We start from the raw sequence: 17,322 nt of genomic DNA, 5'->3' as shown, positions 1-17,322 counted from the left end.
TGGGCATATGCATCTAACGATACATGCACACATTCACAAAATTCTATTTAGTTTTCTCGTTATTTTTTGAGCATTTCATTGACAGGAACTTGGGCACAGATTTATTTGATGATCCATGCGGGAATAGCAAATGTACATACATATACACAAATATGTAGATACATATGTATATAGTGTATCTATCCAGGTATGTTTGTAGATTGGTATACATCTCCCTTCTTCTTTTGTTCGCATTGCTTTGACAGTTTGGTTGACAAATTTCCCAAATCCGTACAACTTTATTCTAAATATGTATACATATTGTATTTGAGGGTGGCCCAGAACATAGGGAGCGGAATTTTTCTTAGAAATTCGAAATAAATGTTCCCCACATTTTTTGCCTTTTGACCTAAACAACAAATATATGTATACAATTTTCTATAGCTGTAGAAAGACGATGACCTATGAAGGCTAGACCTTCAAGCCGGTCTTGCCGAAGCATACTTAAGTTTTTTTTTTGCAAATCGAGACTTTCTACTTTAGTCCATTATCTCATGCAATAACAACTTTAAAACGACCCATTTTATCGATCGAAGCTTTGTATTGCCCCACTAACTACACTCGTAGCAGGCAACTAACTCTACGCCCTACGCTTCAATTATAATTATGCGATGCGGCTTGTGTCACTCCTATCGGTGCCTGTAGAGCCTGTCATCTACATCACTATGGTTTGTGCTGCCTTGGCGTTTGTTGTTGAATATCACTACTTAGCCCTGCCTTGATGGGCTTGTCTATCAACCGTCCATGTTAAGTTTAATAAACGGTAGGCCCAAGGAAGCGTGCTTTTTAATGGGACCACATCAAAGGGAGGGAGCTATTGGCTATAAGGGTGTAAGGGAAGTGGTGAGGTTTTTGGTGTCGCGTACATATTTATGCATATGTAGAGTCCGATTAAGTAAGAGTGTGACCTATTACTTCCAGACTTCAATTGTGCCAGAGTTACGAGGGTTCCTCGATGCAGCTTAAGTTCTACGTCTGCAATGGAAAGTGGTTCAACTCCGATGAGGGTTATCACGAGGTGAGAGTTGGTAAAAAGTGGTGAATGTTGCCTCAGGCCTATCTGTACAACCTCGAACCCACTGATGATGCAATGTAAGTCTCGACATCATCCATTAGTTCTGAAGATGGCCTGTTCGGATGTTTCCTGTTAGCAGCTGAATTGCTTGCTGAGCACAGGTATATTGCCAAATCCCACAAGTTGTTAAATTTCTCGTCAAAAGCGTGTTTTTGGTCAAAAACTTTGGTGCACCTATCTTAAAAAATGCATTATCTTCAGTTTTGTATAAAGAACAAGATTCCATTGCGATCTATTATCTTACATACAAAAATCTAATATACATAATGTATAGATCTTAAATCAGTATGCAGTTCTCAAAAAATAAACTCGTTTATTTAATTTTTAAGAAAGTTTACAGAAACAGCAAAGTATTTTTTCAAGCAACAGAAGAAAGAAAAATATTTCTTCTGATTTTTCTTGAGAACTGCAGCTAACAAAATCTAAAAATTCACTAAAAAAATCAAATCAAAGAAGAACAAAATATTACATACAAAATCTAAAAACTTAAAGAAAATTAAACCAATATAAGACAAAAAACTAATATGAGATTCTAAAAATTAAATTAACTTAAATTAAAAATTATATTTTTCTTTTTTTAACAATAAAATTAAAAAATTTAAGTAACTGAATTTAACAAAAGAAAAGGAAATTAATAAAATAAGTTTCTAACAATTAAATTGAACTAAAAAACCTTTTCTTTTTAAACGATAAAATTTAAAAATTTAAATAAAATTACTTAAAAAACGAAAAAAAAATATTTTAAAAACGAAAAAATATGTTATATAAGTTCATAAAAATTGAATGAAACTAAATGAAAATAGTTTTACTTTTTAAAACAATAAAATCTAAACATTACAAGAAAATTAAATTGAGGAAGAAAAAATTTATTAAAAGAAAAAAATAACAAAAATAAGAATCTAAAAATTGTATGAAATTAAATATATATAAATAAAATATACACTTTTTTTTAAGAATAAAATCAAAAAATTAAATTAATAAAGAAAAACAATTAAAAGAAAAGAAAAAATCCGATGCTCGAAGGTTCGAACTCGGATTATTAGAATGGCACGCCTGGGCTTTGCTCACTCGCCCGTTGCTACAATCGTACAGTTTCATAGGTGAAATCACCACCAGCTGATTGCCTAAAAATGCCTACAACTAGATCAAATTTTTTTTGACCTTTGCTCTTATTGTTTACAATTTCTTTCATTTCTGTTACAATTTGTTCAAAATACACTAACACATTGAATCAAAAACACCAATACACTAACCAAAAACGCACAGCTACAGGCAACTACATCAATGATATACAGGTGCTGTCTCTCAAAATACTACTGTACCTTAGCGTGGCCGAAAATCCGCTTTCTTAGAACCTTTTATTGCTGATAGCAAAAATATGGTTTATTATGCTCTAAAAAAAATTATGCGAAAGATGAAAAATTTTGGACAATATCTTAGGCTCTTCCAAGTCCATTACAGCTTAATGTATCATTAATCACCAACTAATTCAAGGTTTAATTCCACATTCAAAAATAAAACAAGTTATATGTGCAAATACAGACATATACATATACATATACATATACTATATATACTAAAGAATGATAACTATTTTTGTATACCTCGTTGACAACATGAGTATCACGCAACCATTCCCAGATAATTTTAGCACACAAAAGTTCAACGAAATATGAAAATGTCATCTCGATAAGGAAAAATTTCCTAAATAAAAGTAATCACTTAACGTTCCGATATAAGTTTGAAGCGCAACTACTACTCCCTGCTGAAAACTGCAATCAAATAGAAATATCAGCATCAAAGTGAGCACAACAAAAAATGCCAAACATCTGCTAACACACATACACACATACCTACATACGCACACGCTCGAAATATAAAAGCAGACAAACACGCAACACCGTGGTGACAACTGTCACTTCAACAACAAAATGTCACATATTGTGCTGGAAGTTTATTGATATAAATGTGAATTGACACGTTGGGGGCAGTAATGTGCCAGCAGTAGGTGGATCAATTGATTTACTGAATACGTGTAAACAGGTGAATTGACTTTCATCATAGGTATGCATTTGTGTTAGTGGCTGATGACGCACGCAATCACAAAGCGGTTAATTTGATTTGATTTTAATCGAAATTTTATTTACACTTGATTTCATTGCGAATTGCAATTTTATTTGGCTTCACTCTAAAACTAAGTCAAGGTGAAAAATCTCGAACTATTTCGAAACTGTCTAAAGCATGTTTCTTTACTAATTCGCTAAGGAATTCCTTAATGGAATTAAAATCTAAGTAAGCAGCGCTGCATATAAAGAAAATGTCCGCCTACTCCATGAGCTCACAGCTGAACATCATGCAGGAAATGAGCATTCGCCAAGGAAGTTGACATACGTGGAAACTAAACTAAACATAGTTTACTTTAATTGATACAAAATTGTATGGAAATATTTTGTAATTTTCTAAACTGAATCGTAGTACGCGCCATTAGGCTACAGCGGCCGGCGCAAGCTAGATGCATATAACCTTCATAAACTCCATATATCCAATGCCAGTTTTTTAAAAACCTTTTTGTTTTTGTGGTTCAAAAATATCCCTGTTGAAAGCTTGGCTTATTGCCTTACGACACGCAATCAATGACGGTGTCGCAACGTCAACACAGCGAACGACAGCAGCAGCTGTGGAGTGCGTGTATCAGCGTTGGTGAATGGCATAAATGCTGTCACATCACGTGAGTGTCATAAATTTTCTGTCCACCACAAAAGTAACAAAAAACTAACTAACTATGCAAAAGAAAAAATGGCAAATTCAAAAAAGAACGAATCATTAAAATAATCGACCACGCCAAAGAAGCCACGGCTAGCAACTGATTGGGGACGCAGCGGGCGCGCAGCATGCACTGTCTGTGCGAAGACAAAACACCATTGGTGGTCTCAAAGCAAAAGAAGCAAAAGCACACTCACTCAGTAGGGGTGCGCTAAAGTTTTTATTTTTTTTTTACTTTTTCACGCAGTGGGAAAGCTGAAATTTCCAGCTGCAAAAAACGAGATACATAAATAAGAAGTTACTACCGAGGAGGCGGTGGATGGAGGTGTTAAAAAATGCATACGGGCATATGGGCACAAGTAGAATTTTATTTTACATATGTACATATGTATACATGAATGTGTATGTGTACATACTTATTTGCACGCCAGCGCTTCAATCTGGCTGTTGCTGCACAGTTTACCCGCCTTTAAATTCCGTTTCTTGTCGCTTGGCGTCCACCATGGCGTATACGTGATTAATGATTTTATGCTGATGCGATGCTTTGTCACTCTTTCTTGTTTATTTCGATCATTTATTCAAGCGTTTCTTTGTTACTGTGTCCAGTATTCCACTGTATTATAACTTTCCAAACTTGTCATAAAGAAATGCATGCAAAGTATTACACACCGAAAAACTCTAAATTAATTCGAATAAAAAGTTTTAATTTTATGAATTCACTTTCGATGTATATGTAGACTCCATTCTTTCAAAGCGCAAATAATTTCTGCTGATCATAAAATTCTTTAACGGGATTCCGCTTAAAAATGTGAGATAAGTAGTGTTAAACTTCGAATCAGAGGTTTTATTTCGCAAAATTGCGAGGAGTGGCTAGCGCGGCGGCCTTTCTCGATTTATTGTAATCATCACTCCTTAGGTTACGTATGAAATTTAACACTTTCGTAGGTATAATTCATCTGCTTCCAAATGGAGACTGTAGTCGATACGTGGGCAATCACATATGTAACAATGTATGTATGTAAAGTAGTATTTGCAGCGTAGTATGTAGTTCTTCGAGGAATTAACTTTCAGTCCGCAGCTTTTTTTATTTATTTATTTACTACCTTCTGTCTGCAGATCCGCCCGCGTGAGTTTCGGTTTAAATTTTTGAAGTAAAACAATTACGTCATTGAAATTAGTCGATTTTATTTAAAAAAGTTTCTTAGTTATTGTCCCGAGGTTCCAGAACATGGTAAGTGTGACGAATTTCAATTTAATTGAAAATGAAAAAAAACAACGTACTCCTAAAAATCATTTCAAATATAAAGCCCTCTTAATCATCTTTTATTTAAATTGACCGTCATTTCAATTCACTTTCAAATAGACGGCAACCCCCTTTAAAAAATATTTTCAAAACACAACTCTCTTAATTTTTTATTTAACTTAAGGAAAAATAGGATTTGGCTTTTAAAGAGGTGACAACCCTTTTCAAAACATTTTCAACATAAACTTTTCTAAACCTCATTCATTTTCCACCCCCAATTTGATCTTAATTTTAGTTGTTAATAATAATAGATAAAAAATTTTAAATAGGTGGTAATCCTCTTAAAAATTTGTTCGTACTAAAACTGCCGTAAATCTTGTTGGTTTGGTATACACGCACTGATATTTGATTGAGCTTATAACTTGAAATAGAATTTAATTGTTAAAACCGGTGGCAAGCCTCTTCAAAAAATATTCTAGATACTAATTCAGGAATTCGTTCGAAATATTGCCTTTTAAAGTTCTGGCATAAGCCACTGAGCAGAATCATTCCCCGAAAAATCTTCGGGGAATTTACATACTGTTACACACGCAAACATAGTTGACCGCGAAATTAAGTTTACGCGTCTTTCTTCGTCGTCAACTATGTTAAGTGTATTTCTTCGCTGAAGTTTTTTTATGCATCTTTTTCGCTTTTGAGATCGCGCCTTTATTCGTGTCTAGTGGCGATATATCCTCCCCATACGCAATAGCAATCGCAAACCATTTTTGCTCTTCGCATTCTGGTTGTCGTCATTGTCGTCCCCATTGCCTTGCGGCAAACTATCATTGCTTTTATTTTAAGCCAATTGAAGCAATAGCGTTTAATATTTGCTTACATGCCATGTCGGCTGGCGGGATTTGTTTGTCATGTTGTCAACGTTCATGGATTGCTCACCAAAGCATCGACAATGGTGTATTCCAGCTGCTGTTGTTATTGTCTTGTTTTGTATCCTTTCTGCTCTACTCTTCTTCAACTGCATATACATACATACATACATACATACTGGCAGAGATCTCTGCTGGAGTTTTCTTATTTTCGCGACTTAAATCCTCGCAGTTGTTTGCTTCCCGCTCGCAACTTATTAATGCATTGTTGTCACTATTGTGATCTTAACACAAATATACGAGTGCCAGCTTGCTTAAGCTCCAGCGTAGTTATTTCGGGATTAGGTTCATTGATATTTTACTATAGAAAAACCAAAGCATTTATTTTGTATCCGGAGGAAGTTCTTACTTTACTTCCGTTTACTCACTTTAACATTAGGTGTGTACTCGTATTGAGCGGACAAAATTATCCAGCAGCAAAAATTCTGAGAATTTAGCAGCATTCGCTCTCAAAGAAACAAAATACATGTCCACAGAAGTACGAGAACGCAAAACTTGCAAAAAACCTGCAACCTTCGAAACAGCTGATCACTTCCACACTTGCCACTGGTGGTTCATTTGGCAATTAATTTTCTGCTTGGCATATTTTCTCCCCATTTGGTATTTTATACAATTGTAAAGTTTTGGATAAGAAACCCCTTTTTATACCCGAGCACACTTGTGCACAAGGGTATATTAATTTGGTTCACATAACGGTTGTTTGTAACAGCCAAAACGAATCGAGATAGATATAGACAAATGTATACATAAATGCTCAGAATGAATAGAGAAATCGATTAAGCCATGTCTGTCTGTCCGTCTGTCCGCCTGTCCGTCCGTCCGTGTACACGATAACTCGAGCAAAAATTGAGATATCTCAACGAAATTTGGTATGTAGGTTTCCGTTAATCCAAGGTAGGTTGGTATTGAAAATGGGCGAAATCGGACTGTTACCACGGCCACTTCTTATATAACGGTAATTTCCAGAAATACGAAAACTGCGATATTTTAGTAACTACTGAATATAATTCACTCAAAATTTATGTTTACAATAACTTTCAGACGAAAAATAAGAATATTATAAATTTTTGGAAAATGGGCGTAGCCACGTCCACTTATGGTTACATTTGTATATCTTGGTAACCGCTGCACCAATTTCTTCCAAACTTGGCACAGTTTTTGGCCTTGATACAGCATCCTAAATGGCTGAAAATTTAAAAATCGGACAATAACCACGCCCACATCCCATATAACGGGAATTTTCGGAAATACGAAAACTGCGATATTTTAGTAACTACTGAAGATTATTCACTTAAAATTGATATTTACAACAATTTTTAGACGAAAAATAAGAATATTATAAATTTTTGGAAAATGGGCGTACCCACGCCCACTTATGGTTACATGTGTATATCTTGGTAACCGCTGTACCAATTTTTTCCAAACTTAGCACAGTTGTTGGCCTTGGTACAGCATACTAAATGGCCGAAAATTTAAAAAATCGGACAATAACCACGCCCACATCCCATATAACGATAATTTAGAGAAATACACAATCTTCATAAATCAGTAAATATTAAAGGTAATTTATTCAGAATTGATGCTTGCAACAATTCTTTACCAAGAAATACGCTTATGATGAAATTTTGGAAAATGGGCGTGGCACCGCCCACTTAAGATCACATATATGTATATCGGGAACCGTTCTACCAATTTGTCCCAAAGTCGGTATTTTTATTGTGCTTGCCACATAAAAGCAAAACGTTGAAAATTATTGAAATCGGACTAAAATTACGGCCGCTTTACTCAACAAACGTTGTACTTAATAAATTTACTCACTTTTTCGGCGTATACTAGCATTAATAATAAAATATGCAGTAAATAACTCAAAAAGGCCATATTTTCTTTCGTTTATTTACAAACATGTTTGTGATCAGCTGTTTTCTACCTGCAAGTTTTCGCTGGTAAAAATTCTTCCAGCAGAAATTTGCAGCTCACAATCACATTTTGCTTTCGTAATTTCCCCTACTTTGCAAGTTTTTTGGTTACGAGAACGCAAAAACAGTAAAAGTTTTCTAAGACTTTTGATAGTTTTGTGTACGAGACACTCCTATTACTTGCACACATCTTCACTTGTTTTCATTTTCACTTTTCTGATATCATTCTTAATATTTGTTTCATTCACATTTTTCTGCTCACTCACTGCTATCGTTCGTCCTCAGCATTCGGTCCGTTATTTTAATTGTGTCGGTCATGCTGATGCAGCTGATTTGTCGATGGCACATATATGTACGTATATACAACATTCGCTCTCATTTGTATTCTTTTTACCAAACAAATGCAGTTAAGATTCAATTAATGTGCAATTTCCATTGGCTTACAATCACTGTCCATTGGCATCTTCAGCATCTTGGGGGAACTTTATTGACTGACTGACAATGGTTGTTGTTGCCTGTTTGCTTGTGGAATATGTATGTAGTAATTCAATAAGAGCTTTCAACTAACAGCTCTCCTTTATTTCCTTTCATTTCATTTTAATTTTCTTCACTTTAACCGAACAATTAGTCTTGGTTAAGGCTTGTATTCTTGTATGTAGGTGGACTTGCCCTGTAGGAAAAATTCAAAGTAGTGAAGAATACTTTTTGGGGTTTCTATACAACTATCTAACCAAAGCATAGCAAACCGATAGTAGCATTAGAGCAAAAACAACATTTACGCGTACTTCATTGTAAGTAAATAGTTTAAATAAAAAAATTTACATTCAAAAAAAAATTGGTGCGACTTTCTTTGTAAATTTGTTTCATTCCAGAAGAAGCTATACTTCTTTTGCAGGGCCCAATGATCATCGTTTGTGCTCCTGAATTAAGCAAACGTTCCAAAGGCTGGCTTTCAATCGTTCTTTTGAAGAATCACCTGCAAATATATTTTGCCAATTAAGAATTTTTGACAAAAAATTTTAAAATATTTGATAGTTGAGAGACCAAATAATTTGAAAAAAATATCGAAAAACAGTGCTCTACTGCTACTACACTGAAAGTAAAATCTGCGTAAATATAACGAAAACTTGCCTACATTTTACGAAAGTTTTCGTCATTTTGAGCCACGAAAGTTTTCGTTGATTGTACAAAACCGTTTTCGTACATACTACGAAAATATGAGACATCAGATCTTAGTACATTTTACGAACGTATTCGTACTATTTTCGAACGAATTTCGTACTACTTACTAAAGAATTTCGTACTATTTCTTTATTTTTTACGAAATTTTTGTAAAATGCACAAAATAGTTCGTATATTGAACGAAATTATTTTCCTAAAAACTGCGGTCGTTTCATAGAACTTCCGATTGCTTTCATTCACCACACTGTAAAAACCCTAAGACGAATAATAACACAGCACTTTTATTTTGCTTTTATTCCTAATTTTAAGCGTTTTTCTTTAACAAAATGTTTTGCAATGTTTCTATGTGGAGGTACTTGGCAGGTTCCCAGATTCTTCGATGTTTGTTTCCTCTCTCGACTATAAATTAAAGGAAAATTATAAGGCGTCTGAAAGGCAAGTTTCAGTGAAAAATCATACATGTATTTACTTAAAATTTCATTAAGTAGTGCGTCTGCTCCTGGCGTGGACCTGCCGTTGATAGCTAACTGATGAAACTGCCTATTTATGAAGTCCCACATTGCAGAGCAAGGCTCAGCGTGGGCGATGTTAAAAACATTGTATGCTTAAAAGCATTTATCCACAGCTTTAACATTTAATTTTATATTGTATTTCTATCCAGCAAAAGCTTCTTAAAACTTTTCAAATTATATTATACGTCTCACAGTAGCCCACCAGTAGTTTCGCAATGACACGCAGTACATAAAAATATGATGAAATATTAAACTGACGGTAATTTAGTATATTGTACGAAAATATTCGTCTGCTGTACGAATTAAAAAAAAAATGTTTCTGCATTTGTTCTATGTACGAAAGTATTAAGTAAATTGTACGAATACAAAATTGTAGATTTCGTAAATTTTAAAACCACACGTAAATATTACGAATGCCTTCTTACAATATACAAAATTATTCGTACAGAGATTTGTTCAGTAATTTACAAATGTGTTTCGTAAAATAAACGAAAAATTTTGTAAATTGTACTGAAAAAAGTCTTTACGAAAGTCCTTTCGTTATATTTACGAATGGTTCGTAAAATCTTGTTTCGTTGTGAAAAATGTGTTCGTATTATGAACGAAAGTTTCGTACATTGTACAAAAACCAACACTACGAAAGTTTTTCGTAGCACTTTTACGAAATTTTATTTTCAGTGTAACTGTTTAACATGTCTTGTATCTAACTATGATTTTATATCTTCGGAAACAGAAACATTGTTTTATTAATGGTTCTAAACTAAATGTAAGGAATGCAAAACTGGAACTCATAATTTAGCCTGGGTTCGTAAATTGTCAATAGCGTCACGTCGTGGTTACAAGGGCATGAAGAGTAAAATGATTACAGATTTATTAAATTAGACTTTAAACATTAGCTATAATAAGTGGATATTACAATGCTGCCAACATCGGTAGAGCTGAGAAAAAAATATATACCTCTTAGATTTCAATAGAATTACCGCAGACCTCTCGCATTGGCATTTTGACATTGAAATTTAATAAAAGTTTGAGCAAACCTATCCGTGATGGTAGGAAAACTCCAAGGATACGATTAGTTCAAGAAAAATATATTGAAAGTTCGGTGAAATGTAGGATACAAATTGCGAAGTCAAACAAAAGAGAAAATTATTATTTAGCTGTACGTGGACGAATAGGTACTGAAAATGTCACTTCAAAACTTCACACTTGAATTTTTCAATAGATATTTTTGAAAAATATGTTTACGTATAATAAATACACTACCACGAATTACGTTTAGAAAAAAAAAGAAATATATTAAAGGGCATTTTCAATACCAACAAAAATTTAAATTTGTTTTAAATTTTACAGAATTTTCTTTTTTTTTAATATCCATATAGTTATTGTATAGAACACTGAATTTTTAAAATAATCTTTTTCAGTCCTTACTTTAAAAATATCTGGACGTCAACGAGAAAATCTAAAACTACAGGTTTAACACATTTGGCCCCTAGTTTCGTGAATAAATATATTAATTTTTTCGTTTGTTTGGAATTTTGTTGGGTTTGTCGCTAGGTATTGTCCTGTAATCGTAAACGAGAACGATACTTGCAAGAACGTAATCGATAACGAGAAATTATTATTAATCACTCCCTTGTTAGATACAACTTATAATGTAGCAGAACAATGGACACCTACTTCAACCTAGAACATTTTTTGTATCCCTACTGTGACGTCCCTAACACTGAAAGCGCCAGATACGTTCAGCTCCCCTAGTGAACTCTAACAGTTTTTTTTTGCAGACGGTGTCTCTTATACTTTAAGAATCAGCTGTAATGAGTTAAAATACATTACTCTGCGTCTTAATATGGCGATATCGCGTATCTTTGTTCAGTGGATTGAGGAAATGTATGTACCTCTTGGGGGAAAATAAGAATATTATAATTTTTTTAGAAATGAGTGTAGCGCCATGATAAATCAGTAGCTACTAAAGCGAATTTACTAAAAATTTATGATTTCAATAATTATTTACCAGTGAATACGATTAAATATTTTTTTTTTTTTGAATGGACGTGACACACTCGAGAAATTTATTGTACTCGTTACAGGAAAGCTATTTTTAAAGTCGGACTAAAATTACGCCCACTTTTCATATAACCTTAAATTTCAGAAATACGGAAACTTCGATTTTCCGAAATTTAATGGCGCTAAGTTACTCAAAGTTGTTACTCATTACTAGATCTCCAAAAATGTTCTCTCCCTTTTCTTGTTAGCGGGCGGTGTGTAAACCTTGAAAAGCGAACAGATTCACCGAATCCCCAAAACGCAAAGTATGTGTCCAATTTGATGACCAGCAAATATCAAACGATGTGCTTCTCTCGAACGATGCAAAAATTGCCAAGATTTATCACTCAAGGCCAAGCAGAGTGGAACCGTGCAGGATTACGTGGCAGTTCTGGGTGTCCTACGATCCAATTAAAACTAAAGCTATCTTAGTAATGGGCAAAGAAGTTACCTACAAACTTACAGCAGGGGGCACAGGGCACTGGCCTGTTGTGTTCTGTCGCAGTTGCGATGATTCTGGTTCGAAAGAGACAGTCAGGCAAGGATGAAACTAAAGACAATCGGCAAGCCATCCCGACAGATTGTTTTAGAGTGCAGCTGCCTCTGTTCGTATGGCGTACTGAGATTCATTAAAGCCGCCAAATCGAAATGGCAAACTTACTTATTGCTTGTCGTCGGGGTGACAATCCTCTTAAACCAACGAACCATCCATCTGAACCACTATCAAACTGTCAATGTTTCTATTTACAAACGGTTGTAACTGTCTACTTGTATTGTATTTTGAAGGGAATTTTTTTCGTTATTTTCTTGTGCTTTTTATTTTTGTGCCGACAATAAAATATTAGTAAAATATTTTAATTGCATATTTTGCGTGTTTATAGCGCACATTTTTGAATGTCGAATGCGTATTTTATTCGCATATTATCGATTTTTTTAGTGCATGACTTTTTTTGTGCCCTTCGCATGACAAAAACTACCTTAAAATGATATAACATTATTATGGTATTTTGCAAAACGGGAGTGGTGGGAGTATGTGGAAAACTATATTTTACACGTGCGCCGGGTATTTAGTTTTCAGCTACGCGTAAACTTAAACCTTTTTACTTGTTTATATTAAGTCTGATGAACACAAGAACTCAACAACGTATGTCGCCCAACCCGTTATTTTCTATCGCAAACTTTTCGATTGAAATACCCTTTGAATAAAATTACTGAAGAGTTTAATGCAAGTTTACCCACGCAAAGTTAACTACAAAGAACTAAATCGATACTATAAATAAATTAAATATTTTAAATTTCTTTTGGTTAAATTGAAAATTGAATTTATTATAAAGTTTCGATATACGCTAACATTTTACATATTTATCAGCTAGTTTTCACACTTCCTATAAATATTTAAAGAACACAAGTGTCTTTATGTGGCAAGATATTCATGTGTTCAATTTGCAAAATTCGTTATTTCGTTCACAAAAATTTACAAAATACTGTTTGGCAGTCGGCTGGAGAATGGATGAAGCCTAGTTTTTCTGAAAGTCTAAATAATATATAGACTGGGGCCGGCGAAGCCATGCTTTGCGCAGAAAGCTTAATGATTAATGATGCAATAAAACTCAAGAACCTTCTTCAAGAATGACTTCTGTGGATTTTGTTGGTAACTGTCTATATTTTTGACTCTTCTGACCTGTTTTCTTGGCTGTTAGTAGATTTTGCTTTGATCTCCAATTTAAAGAAAAAAAAAAAGAAATTGTGTCGATTAGTAAATACTACTACTAGGTACTAGTAATTGAGGAATTGAGTCCTCAATTAACACCGTTCCCAAATTATTTTTTTGCGTGCCATTAATGGCACGGATGTCTTAAGTTCGCCAGCCCTGATATAGGCAAACGATTTTATTTGTTTTATTAAAAAAAGTCCTTAAGGCAATAACCCCCATTGATTACCAAAAACAACGCCCGGTGCACATTGGTGCAAAATGACATGAAGAGATACTGTTTAGCATCATTGTTGATAGACATTCTTTGCACCTCACCTTCACCTAAAGGGTTAGCATAATCGCGGCCCTTGTTTGTTCAGATGCCTCGGACCCCAAAATCCCCAGAGGGATATTTTTAATGTAAATCAATTTGAATTGTTTGAAATGCTGCTCTACGATCACCAACTTCAATGGAAAAAATCGCCAACTGCGAAAAACTGAGAAATTACTTTTCGATGTACAATCCAGACTTTCAAACAAACTTGGTTTCAGTAATTCCCCAGAAAAAAACTGAAAATGTCTTACTGTGTAAATGTATGTATAAAAGAGATAGAGGAGTTTTAAGATCTCATCAGCCTGTTTGGATCTTATCAGTGTGGCTTGAGATCTTGAAAATCCACCATCACCAGACGACGCAGGATGAACACATTGACGCCCCCTATATTTTTATCCATTTTAATGCCGCTTTTGCTAGCACGAAGAGAAGCTGCCTCTTGATGACATGTCTAAAGTTGGGATCCCCGCAAACGAATTCAAAGATTTTTTCACAGGGACCGTAACAGTTACAACTTTTATTAAAAAATCACTCTTTAACTATTGTTTTTTTTTACTTTTATTTGATTACTCCTTAAATAACCGTCATTTACGACTTTTATTTTATAAATCCAAAATAACAATTATTTTTTATTTTTATTGAATATATCTTCACTGAAGTATCTGATGGCGTGAATAAAATCTTAATTGCATGTGTATATAATTCTAATAAAGGTATCGCTTTAGATGCATTATTTGTTGACTTGTCTGAATTTGTGTTAGATTATGAGCGTATTCTGATTTGTGGTGATTTTAATGTTAATCTATTAATGTATGATTCAAGTAGTAGTAAGTTACAGGACCAGTTGGCAACAGCAGGACTCTGTGTTGTTAATGGAATTACACCAACGAGGTATGCTAATAACTCCACACCTAGTCTTCTTGATTATTTTATAACCTATGACCTCTTACATATTCTTAAATTTGACCAAGCAGATTTTATTTCCGACCATGATTTAATTTTTTGTACTCTAGATGTTGTGATGAATCGTCCAGGTGTAGGCGCTACCTTTGTGTATCGTGATTTTAAATCGGTGAATGTAAACTCTTTGTATTCAGACCTGAGTAATATAAATTGGAATGATTGTTGGTTTCTTACTACTGTTGATGATAAACTTGACTTCCTCAACAATAACTTGTCCATGTTATTTAATGTGCATGTTCCACTTTGTTCTGTAAATGTTGTAAATAGTTCGTGTCCCTGGTACAATTCAAAAGTTTATTCTGCCATTAGGAAACGCAATAAGTTTTTTGCTAAGTGGAGAAAAAATTTGACGGATACTTCTTGGCGCCGTTACACGAAAATCCGAAATGAAACTACTGTTATAATAAGACAAGCAAAGCGTGGGTACAGTTACTCAAAACTAGATCCTTCACTTCCGTCCAAGCAGCTGTGGCGCAATCTAAAGCAGTTTAAAATGCATGGCAAAGAAAGGCCCGAGTGTGAGATTGACGTTGATGAGCTTAACGACTATTTTATTTGTTCTAATAACAAAACCAATCATGCTCACGTGTTTAAAGATTTTGTATCTTGTGCTAGTCTAAGACATGAGTTCCAATTTATGGGAGTGAGAGAGGTTGATGTCCTGAAGGCTTTGTCAAAAATCAAGTCTAATGCTACAGGGGAGGATGGAATCTCGCTGAAATTCGTCCAACTAGTAACTCAATATATAATAGGCCCTCCAACCCATATCATAAACCATTGCTTTACTAGCTCATGCTTTCCAGCAGTTGGAAAAGGCTATAATTATACCAGTTGCTACTTATGCTAGCGACTATAGACCTATTAATGGCTGCACAAATTTCTGCATTTGTGCAAGAAAATAAACTACTGTCTCCACTGCAATCTGGATTCAGGCAAAAGCATAGTTGCTCAACGGCAATGGTCAAAATATTGGAAGATATTCGTATAAACTTCGACAACGGCGACTTGACACTTCTTTGCTTACTCGACTTCTCGAAGGCATTTGACTTAGTGGATCACAATTTGCTGTGTTTGAAGCTTAAAAATTATTTCGGCTTCAAAGACAGTGCGGTGAAACTCATGGTCAGCTACCTTGAGGGTAGAACGCAAAAGGTTAAATCAAGCAAATCAATATCCCGATCTAGATTTGTGTATACTGGTGTTCCACAAGGCTCTGTCCTTGGTCCACTGTTATTTAGTCTCTTTGTCAATGATGTTTTTTCTGTTTGTCAGTATGTTAATGTCCATTCGTATGCTGATGACGTACAGTTGTACTTGTCTAGTCGTATTGGTCTCGTTGAGGATTTATGTTTCAAAATAAACCGTGATTTGTCTGCTATTTCTGTTTGGGCTAGTGCTAATTCTCTATGTTTAAATGCGTCAAAGTCGTATGTCTTGCCTATATGTTACAGTGTGGTGTATATCGATAATATTCCTAAATTGTGGATAGGTTCCAGTTCAGTTAGTTTTACGGATAAGGGTAAAAGTTTAGGGTTTATTCTCAACTCTAAACTTAACTGTACTGATCATATAAATAGGGTTGTGAGCAGCGTATGGGCTATACTGCGTAAGCTGAGAGTCTCTGCAACATTTACGCCACAGGAAACTCGACGTAAACTAGTTCTCCAACTAATTTTGCCAATTATCACCTACTCTGAGATAGTATACAGCAAACTGGATTCAATATCTTGCCATAAACTCAATGTAGCATTTAATAATGCTACTCGTTACGTATATGGGATTGATAGATATGAGCATATTTCTGCCTGGAACACAAAGATCCTAGGTTGTAGTCTTGAGAATTATTTGTCCGCAAGGAATTGTATATTTATGTATAAACTTACTGTATTCAAAATACCTGCCTATCTGTTTGAGAAGCTAATACCAGTAAGGTCACTGAGACACAACTGCTTCATTATTCCAAAATTCAACTACCTAACATCATCCAGACTATTTTTCGATAACGCGGTTAGGGCCTGGAATTCGTTACCTGAGACCGTAAAGACTGGATTAAGCAGATTCAACTACAGGACAAAAATTTACAATTATTTTAAAACAGTATGATTGCATGGTATTAGTTCTTCAAAATTTGTCTCTATCTTTCTCTACTAAATTTCTTTAGTTCTACTTTTCCCTACTTTCTACTCTACTCTTTCTTCTACTTTTCCCTACTTCTACTCTACTTTCTAAGTCATATTTGTTCTTATTGTTAAGTTAAAAAAAATAAACAAATTAAAAAATTAGATTTAAGATATTTTATTGCAAAACAATTACTGTAAAATATAATATATGTTGTTGACGTACCATTAAAAGACCTAAGTCTTACTCTGTACTACCGGAAAAAATTAATAATAATAATAATAATAATAATAATAATAATAATAATCTAAAATATCTGCAAATAACTGTTATTTTTGATTTTCAAATTATTTGTCTTAGATAACAGTTATCGAAGACATTTATTTATAAAAGTCATAAATAAAAATTAGTCACGGACCATTATTTTTTCAAATCATACTTATGAAAGTCATTTGTATGAGCCGTAGTAAACTGTTTTTTCCCTTCTTAACTGCGAAAAATGTTAATGTTAAAAA

The sequence above is a fragment of the Rhagoletis pomonella genome, unplaced genomic scaffold (genome assembly GCF_013731165.1).
Source record: "Rhagoletis pomonella isolate Grant_MI unplaced genomic scaffold, Rhpom_1.0 Rhpom_scaffold_00002, whole genome shotgun sequence".
Taxonomy (NCBI): Eukaryota; Metazoa; Arthropoda; class Insecta; order Diptera; family Tephritidae; genus Rhagoletis; species Rhagoletis pomonella.
Note: the sequence above shows the minus strand (reverse complement) of the source record.